This window comes from Cupressus sempervirens, chromosome 10, assembly GCF_028749045.1.
Source record: "Cupressus sempervirens isolate cs-2001-9-10 chromosome 10, ASM2874904v1, whole genome shotgun sequence".
Taxonomy (NCBI): domain Eukaryota; kingdom Viridiplantae; phylum Streptophyta; class Pinopsida; order Cupressales; family Cupressaceae; genus Cupressus; species Cupressus sempervirens.
In genome coordinates this window covers 966,470,160-966,482,884 of record NC_143127.1, presented here as the reverse complement: position 1 = coordinate 966,482,884, position 12,725 = coordinate 966,470,160, and the positions used below count along the sequence as shown (strand labels likewise).

General features: G+C 33.1%; 1 pseudogene; it reads left to right on the top strand.

Moving 5' to 3' along the window:
- The first annotated feature begins 7,467 nt into the window (after nt 1–7,467).
- Nucleotides 7,468–11,883, top strand: LOC149537189 (polygalacturonase-like; annotated as a pseudogene).
- Nucleotides 11,884–12,725: the final 842 nt, after the last annotated feature.

Genomic DNA, 12,725 nt, shown 5'->3' with positions numbered 1-12,725 from the left:
TGATTGAAGTGCTACCCAAAATTGTGGTGATAATAGGTGGAACACTAACTGGATCACATACAATACGAGCACTAGTAGAAATATTTACAAGTGATGTACTTACACAAGCATGCAAAATTGAAGTTGACAAAATTGTAGAACTAGATACTACTGATGTTGCTGACTCAAGAGCTAGTGAAGAGGAGGGTTGTAGCTTGGTAGATGAAGTGGTAGAAACTTCCATTATTGATACCTAGAGCTAAGAGGGAGAAAATAGTGACTAAATAGATGATGTGTCTATTGTAGTTGTGGTCACATTTTCTGAAGTTGTCTCCAACCTAGATGATGTAGCAGTCTTTGCTGGAGAGTGAGGAAGGGAGGCTATAACTTGTGTAGCTATTCTCACTGGATCATTCTCTTCATCTCCTTCCTTATCTTCCTCATCAACTTCTTCCTCTTTCTCTTCATCATCATTCTTTAATGCTTGATAGTCCTCAGTATCAAAAGTGACACATGGTGTGTTATCTTGTTCATCATTGTCACTGTCATCATCATCATCCTTGATCTCCACTATATCTTCAAATGGTTTGTGCAAATGACAAATGTTTTTCCACATGTTTGTAGCATCTCTAACAACATTCTCAATTTCTTTGATCAAAATAAAACATGTATGAAATCTAATCATCATTTTACCTTCATTTTTTTTCATTGCTGCCTTAACTTCTACATATGTAAGATTAGGTAGTAACTTTTTCAAAGATTTCTCATATATATCTTGTGTGCAATGATGTGAATACCAAACCTTAGTTCCATATCTAATACATTACTAATCTTTATACCTCTATCATCCCACTCAGCTAGGGTTTTATTTTGAAGTTCATCCCAACCTAGGGTTTTAGTTGTTTTGGCCTTGATGACCATAGAGAGACTAGTAATCTTATGAATCATTTTCTTTGTGATCAATACAGGCTACTCTAACCATAACTAACCATTATGAACATAGCTTAGAATGTACGTAATCCACTTCACTTGGAAATTCCTTGGCATAAGAAGGATTGACCTCTAAATGCTTATGCTTAGGTTTCAATGATCCATCAAAAAACATTTCTCCTAGGGCACTGTCCATCTCTAGGGTTCCAATTTCTTGCACAGAACACTTAAAATGAGTGTGAATATTGTTAATTAGGAGTACCTTTGGAGGAATTCATGATTGATCTCCATTCAAATCTAGTGACTCCACAACTACTAGAACTAGCTTGAAAGTAGGTGCTTTCCATTCCACGCCTTTTACCAACATCTCAAAACCTCTTTTTCCCTTGCTACTATTGCTACTTCCGAATGCCATGGTTGCTTAGTAAATGAGAAAAAAAAAATTGATCAAATCTTTTCTGCAAATTCACTCGAGATTTCTTGGATGCACTGGAAATCACTCTACTCTAGGTATACTGAAGTTGTAATGAAAAATGAAGTCAAATTCTACCCTTTTTGATGAAAATTTTCCATTAATAGTAGCTGCCATAATGACATAGTGCATGATAGACTATCATCCACTCACTATGCTTGGTAAAAGCTTATGACTCGATGATTGAACAAAACTTTGTTACTCCTGACCTAGCTCGATAAAGTCTATGACCAACCTTGCTCAGTATGACTTGATTTCTTGTGATCCCTCTATATCTAATATATTGATTTGGATCTTCTACTTCCTTTCATTGGAACTGCTTGAGATATGACTTGAAGATACAGTTCTAGTCCTTAATTAAAGAATCTAATTGGAAATGGTGGATTCATCCACTTCTTGAGTGACATGACCATCATTTGAACTGGCTTGGTCGGTAGATTTGGGAATCCACTACTATCTCATTTGCTTCCTGATGTTATCAGCTTTAGCTTTCTTTTCATATTCAACCTTTCCTATATTCATGCAATTCTTAGCTATATGACCAATTTTAGTGCACATATAACATCTTATGGTTGTATCCTTCTTTCTCAAGTGATGCCTTGCACAATTTATGCCAATGTGTCCATATTCTCCACAATAATGACATCTACACCAAGTATTGTAGTCCCAACCAAATATTTCTTTTACAAGTTGTTCAGCTAGATTGAATGGTTTAGATCTATGTTCAAATGCCTTGTGACCTTGTTTCTTGCATTTGTGACATTTACCTTCAAACTTTGGTTTTTCCTTGCATTCATTAGCTCTATGACCATGTTGACTACAATTGTAGCATTTTCCATTAAATTTTTCCTTTCCATTGCTCCAACATTTTTTTGATGTATGATCTAACTTACCACAGTGATTGCAAGTAGGTCTTTGATTCTTTGAGCACCTTGTTTGGAGGATTCACCTTCTTCTTTGTATCCAAGTCCTGCTTTACCTTTTTGCCTATAAAGATTCTACTCACTTTGCTGATTTAATTGATCCATGTCTACTTGGAATTTCATTATCCTTTCATTGAGTTTCTTCTTAGAGTTTAGATCAGCTTTCAATCTTTCACTAATTTGTCTTTCAGTGCTTAAATCATTTCTTAGCCTTTCATTTTTAGACCTCAGACTCATGATTTCCTCGTTTGCATTGGAGAGCTGATTTATAAGACTTTCTTGCTGAAGGGATTGATTTTGATTTGCATTCTTCCTTGCCTCCAAGTCTTCACTTGTCTTAATCCTTTGTTCCAAGATTTCACACATTCTTATTAACTAAATTTCTTGTTCTCTTTTCAATTTTCTTAACTCTTCTTGTAGAGAGCCATTATTTTCTAGGAGTTCTTTGATTGCCTCATTTTCTTCATCTAAACTACTTGAAGGGAAGAAGTCCTCAATATTTTCTTCAACATATTGGTGGTCATTCATTTGTTTTGCAAGTTCCTTCCTGTAAGAATTTGGCTTAGGCCAGAATTCACCCAAGAACTAAAGAACTCAACGCAAGCACACAATAGACCAAAATAGATAGAGTATGATCAGAATGATGATATTCATTCAATAACTTGTTAAGAGTACACTAGGAGTGCCTAAATATAAAGGCCCCAGGAGAGCCTGTAGAATGCATAGAAGTCAGCATCATGATATGTCATACAACCAAGCACATGTCCACCAAATATGGATTATCCTCCATTGAGCACTGGATTAAGTGCGATGATGTGAGGATAAGCCTACAATGGTGTAGCATGCAAATCAGTGGTGTAGACAACATGTGCTAAATGAGGAGTGCGGATAACTGTGTTGTCAACATGACAACTCAGTGAATGATGCATACTCCTATGTTTTAGACACCATGTGCATAATTAGATTTGTGTAACTCAATGAGAGTTCACAAATTCCTAAGTGTCTACCTAAAATAATAATTAAATAATGCATTAACCTAAGTAAAACTTAAGTAAGTGTAATAAGTAAATACTTATTTACACCAACACTTCCTTTTTAGGGATTGAGAAAGATGCTTTTTTGCTTCCTTGAGTTGAGCTATGGCCATCTCTAGATCTAGCTTCTCGTTGTCAATAGCTTTGTCAAGTTTGAATATCTCCATTGTCCTTGATCTTTGCTCAAGCTATCAAGTCTTTATCCTAACAACCATAAAGCTCTGATACCAATTGTTGGAAATCAAGACTAGCTAGGTTACTGAGAGGGAAGGGGTGAATCAGTAACCTTAAAAACTTTAAACTAATTTAGCACTTAATCAGCATAATCCATTCACCATTTAATTCATCTAATCTACTACATGCATGAAAAATTGAAAGATAAACATTCATGACACATGAACACAAAATTTGGTGACCCAAAAACCTTCCAAATAGAAAGTAAAACTGGGGTGGGGATGATACCCATAAAACTTCACTACTGCAGTATAAAGTTGATCTGTTAAGGCTTACATTGACCACTTCTGATGATCTACCCTGTTAAGAGCAATTTGGACTGCTAGATCCACCTTGTTAGAGGTTTTACAAACATACAATGAAGTATGCACTTTGTTAAGAGATTTGAAGAAATACTGTTAAGTCTACCCTACTAAAGGATTTAAAAAAACAATTCACCTATTAGGATGAAACACTAGATCTTACTTACAACTTTATTTCTAATTAGATCCTTGAAGTACAGATCACCTCTTGTGATAGATATAACTTTACTGCTCCTTGCAGACCTTGCTGAATATTTTGTATTGCTACTGATTTGAATTCACTTTTATCAAAATATTACATATCCACACATCCATATATTGAAAATGATACGATACATTACATATATTACATTCCAATACTTACAATTACAAGGTTTGCTAAAACATAAGTAAAAAAAATATTACTGAGTCGGCCAAATAGTAGAAACTCAAGTTTTGTAAGCTGATTTGGTGACCTTTTGACACTCGGTGTCCACTACATTACTTGGCATCATCATGCATTTGGTAGAAGTAGAAGCTCGGCCCATACTAATCACACAACATAGCTTCAAATTCAATGACCATTGGAGACTCGGTAGATATAGTGTCACTTGGTGAAAACTTATTTCTATGTTTACCTTGTTGGTATTCGATAAACACTACTCATCCGTCACTCAGTAGACACTAGCTTCACGTCATAGAAATAGATTACTTAGTAGAAACTGTGAATCTCGGTGACCACTATCTACTTGGTGATAATTTTTGGACTACACACTTTCTATATTCACTCGATAGCTTCTAGAATGCACGGTATGAACTGTAGACTACTAAACTTACTTGCCCACCACTAAATGCTTGGTAAGAACTATAGACTAAGTGATGAGCTTAGTAACCATACAAAATCAAATAAGTGTTGTCACTAATGAAAAATATAACATAATGCCAACACTAGCTTGCTTGGTAGATTTGGGAATGCACTGTTGTCTCATTTGCTTCTTGATGTTATCAACTTTAGCTTTCTTTTTATCTTCAACTCTACCTATATTCATGCAACTCTTAGCTATATGACCAATTTTAGTTCATGTGTGACATCTTATTGTAGTATCCTTTCTTCTAAAGTGATGCCTTGCATAGTTTATGCCAATGTGTCCATATTCACTACAATAATGGCATCTACACCAAGTATTGTGGTCCCAACCAAATATTGTCTTTACAAATTGTTCGGATGGATGGAATGGTTTTGATTTGTATTTAGATGCCTTGTGACCTTGTTTCCTGCATTTATGACATTTACCTTCAAACTTTGGTTTTTCCTTGCATTCATTAGCTTTTTGACCATGATAACTGCAATTGTAGCATTTTCCATTGAATTTTTCCTTTCCATTGCTCCAAAATTTGTTTGATGTATGACCTATCTTACTACAGTGCTTGCAAGTTGTTCTTTGATTCCTTTGTGCACCTTGTTTGGAGGATTCACCTTCTTCTTTGTATCCAAGTCCTACTTTTCCCTTTTGCCTATAAAGATTTTGCTCACTTTGCCAATTCAATTAATTCATATCTTCTTGGGATTTCATTATTCTTTCATTGAGTTGTTTCTCATAATTTAGATCAACTTTCAATTTTTCATTGATTTGTCTTTCAATGCTTAAATCATTCCTTAACCTTTCATTTTCTAATCTCAAACTCATGATTTCCCTATTTACATTGGAGAGTTGATTGATAAGACTTTCTTACTGAAGGGATTGATTTTGAGTTTCATTATTTCTTGTCTCCAAGTCTTCATTTTCCTTATTCCTTTGTTCCAAGATTTCACACAATCTTATTGACTAAATTTCCTTTTCTCTTTTCAATTTTCTTACCTCTTCACGTAGGGAGCCATTATTTTCTAGGAGTTCTTTGATTGCATCATTTGCTTCATCTGAACTACTTAAAGGGAAAAAGTCTTCAATCTTCTCTTCAACATTAGTGGTCATTCATCTATTTTGCAAGTTCCTTCCTTCTTTTTAGGGATTGAGAAAGATGCTTTTTTTCTTCCTTGAGTTGAGTTATGGTCATATCCAGATCTAGCTTATCATTGTCAATAGCTTTGTCAAGTCTAAATATCTCCATTTTCCTTGATCTTTGTTCAAGCTATCAAAATTTATCCTAAGAACCACAATGCTTTGATACCAATTGTTGGAAATAATCAAGACTAGCTAGGTTAATGAGAGGGGAGGGGTGAATCAATAACCTCAAAAATTTTTAATAAATTTAGCACTTAATCAACATAACCCATTCACCATAAATTTATCTAATCTACTACATGCATGAAAAATTGAAAGATAAACATTCATGGCACATGAACACAATATTTGGTCACCCAAAAACCTTTCAAATAGAAAGTAAAATTGGGGTGGGGATGATACCTACAAAACTTCAATACTATAGTATAAAGTTGACCTATTAAGGCTTACAATGATCACTTCTGATGATCTACCCTGTTAGGAGCAAGTAGGACTACTAGGTCCACCTTGCTAAAAGATTTACAAACATACAATAAAGTATGCACTCAATTAAGAGATTCAAAGAAAAGACTATTAAGTCTACCCTGTTAAAGGATTTGAAGCTAATTCACTTGTTAGGATGAAATAGTAGATCTGACTTACAACTTAATTGTTGATTAGATCCTTGAAATACTGATCACCTCTTGTGATAGATAAAACTTTACTACTCCTAATTGAACCTTGTTGAATACCTTTCTCTGCTGCTGATTCACATTCGCATTAACTCTTCTCAAAAACATTACTTCCTCATCATGTTTGGGTATGATATAATACATTACATATATACCATCCCAATTCTCATAATTACAAAGTTGGCTAAAACACAAGTTAACACAAATATTACTGAGTTGGCCCAAATGAAGAAACTCGGGTTTAGTAAGCTGACTTGGTGACCTTCTAATACATGGTGTCCACTACACTACTTAGCATCATCATGTATTCGGTAGAAGTTGAGGATTGGTCCATACTAATCACTCGACATAACTTTTGAACTTGGTAAACATTGGAGACTTGGTATATATAGTGTCACTTGTTAGAAATTGAATACCATGTTTACCTTGCTTACACTCGGTAAACACTACTCATCCCATCACTTGGTTAACACTGATTCACATCAAAGAGATTGATGACTCGGTAGACATTGTGAAGCTTGGTAACCACTGACTACTTAGTGATAACTATTGGACTTCACACTCCCTGTTTTCACTCAATAACCTCTGAAATGCTCAATGTGAATTGTGAAACCTAGTAACCACTGAATTTTCTCAACAAACACTAGATACTGAATGATGAACTTGGTAACCATACAGAACTATGAATAAGTGTTGTCACTAATGATAAACATAACTTAATGACAACATATTGGACACAAGCTTTCCAAAATTGATGATTCGAAAGAGGTGGATCAAACCACATACAAATCAATGATTGGAAAATTGCAATACGTAGTGCGCACAAGGCTTGATATTATGTTAGTAGTTGGTATAGTGGTAAGATTCTTAGGAAATCCTAAAGAAAATCATATGATGGAAATCAAGAGAATCATGAGGTATCTAAAGGGTACTAAAGAATATGGCTTATGGTATAAGAAATGAGGTATCTTAGAGTTGCAAGCATTCGCTGATGTTGATTGGGCAGGAAGCATTGATGAGAGAAAGAGCACCAGTGGTGGGGCATTCTTTCTTGGTAAAATATTAGTGTCTTGGACAAGTAAGAAGCAAAATTTTATTTCTTAGTTCACATCAGAGGTAGAATATGTGGCAGCAACAGTTAATTTTTCCAATATTGTTTGGTTCAAGCAATTATTGGTAGGTATGAAGATAGAAATCAAGGATCCAATAGCTAACTTTTGTAATAACACTAGTGCAATCAACATATCAAAGAATCATGTGATGTGTACCAAAACCAAGCACATTTCTATAAAATATCTCTTTTTCAGAGAATTGGTACAAAATAAAGAGGTAAGATTGTTATACGTGAATACTAAAGAACAAATTATAGACAATTTCACCAAGTCATCACCTAAAGATGCATTTTTTTATCTCAAAGGTAAGTTGGGGGTCATTCCCCTATCTGTAGCTCACTAAATGAAGTTTAGTGATGCATCAACTAGAGCATGTTGAAGATCAGTCAGTTGATGCAATATTGAAAAGGGCACATTGCATATGAATTAGTATAAGGTACAATGATATTCTTTGAATATTGTCTTGGGCATAAGATGTCAAAGAGAGACTGTTTACTTTCATATAATAGAAAAAATTTATAAAGAGGGAGAGTACACTTTTCACAAAAATTTCATTTAAAGAAAGCAGATGAACTTAGTCTAATATCATAAATGGAGAATTTTCAAAACAAAAGAAGATGTTGAAGACAAAGTTTTTTTGGTAGAGGGAGTTCACACTAATAGAGGGAGTTCTCATGGATGAGAATTAGAATGAAACTAAGGATATGTTCATTACTTTATTCTTCCTCTAAAATTTCATTGTATTATGACATGTTGTCTTGCCATCAATTCCAAAGAGGGAGATTGTTGAAAATAATTGATCAATTGTATATTGTCTTTGATGTTACACAAAATGTCATACATTCACTAGTCAATGTATTTTGAGCTCACTTGGGAGATGAAGATATTTCCCTATGTCTTTCAAGCATTCCTGTTTATGCCAAGTTCATAAGGTAGTGTCTACCAAGTTCACTTGGGAGACAAAGCAAGTTGGCATGAGAACCAGTGTTAACCAAGCTCACTTGGTTAATAAAAGAAAATCTATTTTGGTTAGTGTCTATCGAGCAAGGTCAACTAACAAAGGATTTTCTTATTTTAGCATATTGAGTTCAATTGATTTGTTTGTTGGTTCTAGATGACTACAAAGATAAATATTAAGTATTCTAAGTTGTATTCAAGCTGACTTGACAATCTGTAAGATATGAGTATAAGGTCAAGTTGAGGATTGAATGTGAGAAAGTAATAGAAGATTTGAAGATGCCAATAGGAAGTGAATTTGAAAGATAAGCAAAATATCCTTGTGGAGCTGAAAAGATACATTTGATCAGGAAGGATCAAGTATACAAGCCAAAATTGAGATCTTTAATAAAAAAATTAGCTACATCATAAATAGGTCATCTCATTATTACTTTCTAATTAACCATTGTAGTAGTGATCTAAATCTCTTAACAGAGTTGACTTAACAGCTATTTGTAAATCCTCTAACAAGGTGGCATTTCTAGATTGAAGTTTCTAAAGACCTCTAACAAGGCCACTCCTAACAGGGTGATTAAACCCTCTAATAGGGTCACACCTAATAGTGTATTTTGTAACCTTTAAAAAGGTTGGCTCCTAATATGTCTCACTTCAGAAGAGTGAAAATAGTGACTAGTTGCAATTGGTAGTTTTTTCCACGTTAGATCTTGTTGTCACTTGTGTTCATGTTATTTCTTTTATGTGTATGCAACTAAATTAAGTTTAAGGTCAATCATAGTTAAGCACATTGAGAATAGTATATTCAGTAATTTCTAAGCTACAATTGATTCTTAGTACTTGTCAAGTTGCAGTATTTACTAGTGTTAACCGAGTGCCTATGTGTTTGCTGAGTAATAGTAGAATTTAGTTTGATTAGAGTTTATGTTTTGATTTGTATTGACATCTAAAGGATTTGAGTTTTTTTTTTGGTAACTGATTCAACCCTCCCCTCTCAGTTACTCCTCTTATATTTCCAACAAAAAATTAACATTAAAATTTAGATAATTTGTGTTTTGTGAAATGTAGACCTTTCTAGCAGCATGGAACATTGCCTATTCTTCGAATGGTTTACCATTTCTATATGTCCCAAAGATGATGTTTCTGATCAATCTAGTTACATTTGATGGGCCAAGTCAAAATAACAAGATTACAATGCAGGTGAAGCATTTAAATGATTTGAATAAATTCATATATATATATATAAATATATGTTTGACTCTAAGGGCTAAAAGAAAAACCAAAATCTTTTCAATTTCTTTCATGTATAAGTAGATACAATTCTTGATGTGCTCTAATTCTAAGTAGGTAACTGGTAAGCTTATTGCTTCAATAGATAATAACTTATGGAGTGTAAACGACAAGAATTATTGGCTACATTTTAGGAACATGATTGTCTTAATAGTTGAGGGTAGTGGGGTTTTGGATGGATGAGAAGCTTCTTGGTGGGTGTAGATGAATGCAAAGTTATGAATATCTATGAATTCCAACCCAAATATATCACCTCATTGATAAAGAAGTAATAGATTAATAATAACAATGCTCAACACTAGCATTAATGTTTTTATTTTATTTTATGGATCATGTTGCATATGTCCAAGAATTATTAGATTTCCATAGCTTTTAAAACTAGTATTTAATATGTCATTTTCAATAGTTGAATATGATTGTTTATGTTTTGCATGAGTAGAAGTCAAATCAAAATGGACCCACGATACAATATCTACCTCTCTTATTACTCCTCTATTTTCAAACCTAAACCACCTCATTTGGACCAGATTAGATTATCTAATGAATCTATTTCTTTTTGTTATCAGACATTGAGATTTACAGCCATCATGAATACCATAGTAAGAAAGATCACTTCAATCAACAACAAGTAGTTTCATGTAAACTTTGATACCTACAATAATGTTTTGGTTGATGGTGTGACTATTGAGGCTCCATGTGATAGTCCCAATATTGATGGAATTCACATGAGATGGTCTTCAAATGTTAATATTAGAATCATCATTGTAGGAATAGGTGACTTTTATTAACTCAAATGATAAATGATTTCCATTTAATGGATTATTTTAGGGTTTATTTGGTTCATGGAATTGTAGAAATTGAGATTTCTAAAAATCAAGGTTTTGCAAATCTTCATTCCTATTTTTGGGATTTTATTTTTACTAGTTGTTTCACTTGGAAGATGAGAGGAAAGATACATTTTTATGTGTAAGCTTGGAGTTGAAGGCAGACTCACAAAAATAGTCCATTCTAATTTTTTTACCCACCCTAAATAGCATAACCAAGTTTTGATTTTCAATTCCTAGTTGCTAGTGGGAAGTCCAATAACCTGGTTTTGAGACAAAATTAGAAATCATGTATTATAATTCCATTTTACCAATTTCAAAACAAACACAAAATTTTTAAATTTACATTATTCAAATGCCAATTCCCATCATCTTCCATGAATCAAATATTAAGGAATTCCTCATAATTTGGCTTCAACATTTGCTTTCAGGAGATTACTACATTTCTATTGGATCAAGATCATTCAATGTCTCCAATAAAGGGGCTACATGTGGGCCAGGGCATGGAATTGGGTCATTATAATAAGTAGCTATAGGTTTTCTTTTCATGAACTGAGATGTGTTGTAAAAAGGTGCTAGTGAGTACTTAAATATATTGTTTTGGATTTGTGTTGCTAGTAATGAAGTATTGGAAGTCATGGTGAAGATAACTTCATTGCTACTATAAAGAACAAAACAATAAGTGGAATTTCTTTTCACAACATACAGAATGGAGGAAGGATAAAAACCTGGAAGGGGGGGAATAGTTTTCCAATCGGTATAACTTTCCAAAATGTGAAAATGGACAATGTACAAAATCCCATTATAATTGACCAATATTATTCTCCAAATATAATTTCTAGAAATGTACATATATAATGTGATGTCACTACAAACATAAGCTTCAATATTTGTAGTAAATGACATGGAAGTAATTTCATGTCTATTGTTATTATGAATTTGCACGAAAGTTATCATGTGAAGATTAGTAATGTTCTATACAAGAATGTAACTAGAACATCAACTACAAATGTTGAAATTAGTTTTGAATGTAGTCAAAGTGTGCCTTGTCAAGGGATAAAAGTAGACTCTCTAAACTTGAGCTATAACGGTTGAAAAGAAGATGTTCAATTCTTGTGTAAGAATGCACAAGTTATTGCACTTCATGTCGGGGTTGTAAGCCCAACCCCTTGCCTCTGACATTAATAACTAGTTTGGAGTCAATGACCATAAGGGGGTGTAAATGAATATGATTTAGGTGATAGGAGTAGTTAAATTATTGTTGTATACAATTCTTTCATAGTTTACATTAACAAAGATTTTCTTTTAAAGGAATTGGTTTCCGAATATTTATGGGTTATTTGTTTTTTTTTTTTAGATTTGGTGATACAAGATCACCCTACCATAGTTCATACTGTAGACACCTAAAAACCTTTAGAAAATAAAGTATTTTTATTTTCTGAAAAATTCCTGATGACATCATCATTTATTAATTAATTAATTATTTAATTAATTTATTTATTTGTATGCCATTAAATCCCTTTATCTTAATTATAAATATTTAATTAAGGAATCCCTCCCAAAAATGTTTAAATCTTATTTAAACATTATTTCCTTATTTATTAATTATTTAATTAATAAATTGACCAAAAAACCCAAAATAAATAAAAAATTTATTTTTTGCCTAAAACTTGGCCAATTTCCTTAAGACCACTAACCTCTTCCAAAATCTTCTAATCCTTCTTTAATTTTGATTAAAGGCTAATCCCATCATTTCCTACCCCTAATCCCAACTCAAAATATTTAATTAAGATTAAATATTAATCCTCATGTTTATTAAAAAAAATTTAATAAATATCTCCTCAACCCAAACCCTTGAAATAAATAAAACTTTATTTATTTCCTAAAAATCTAATTTATCCTCATCCTAAGAAGTTCTAGACTCTTCTAGAAAGTCTTCATCCTCATCTTAGGAAGTTCTAGACTATTCTAGAAAGTCTTTATCCTCATCCAAAGTCTAGACTCTTCTAGAAGATGTCTTT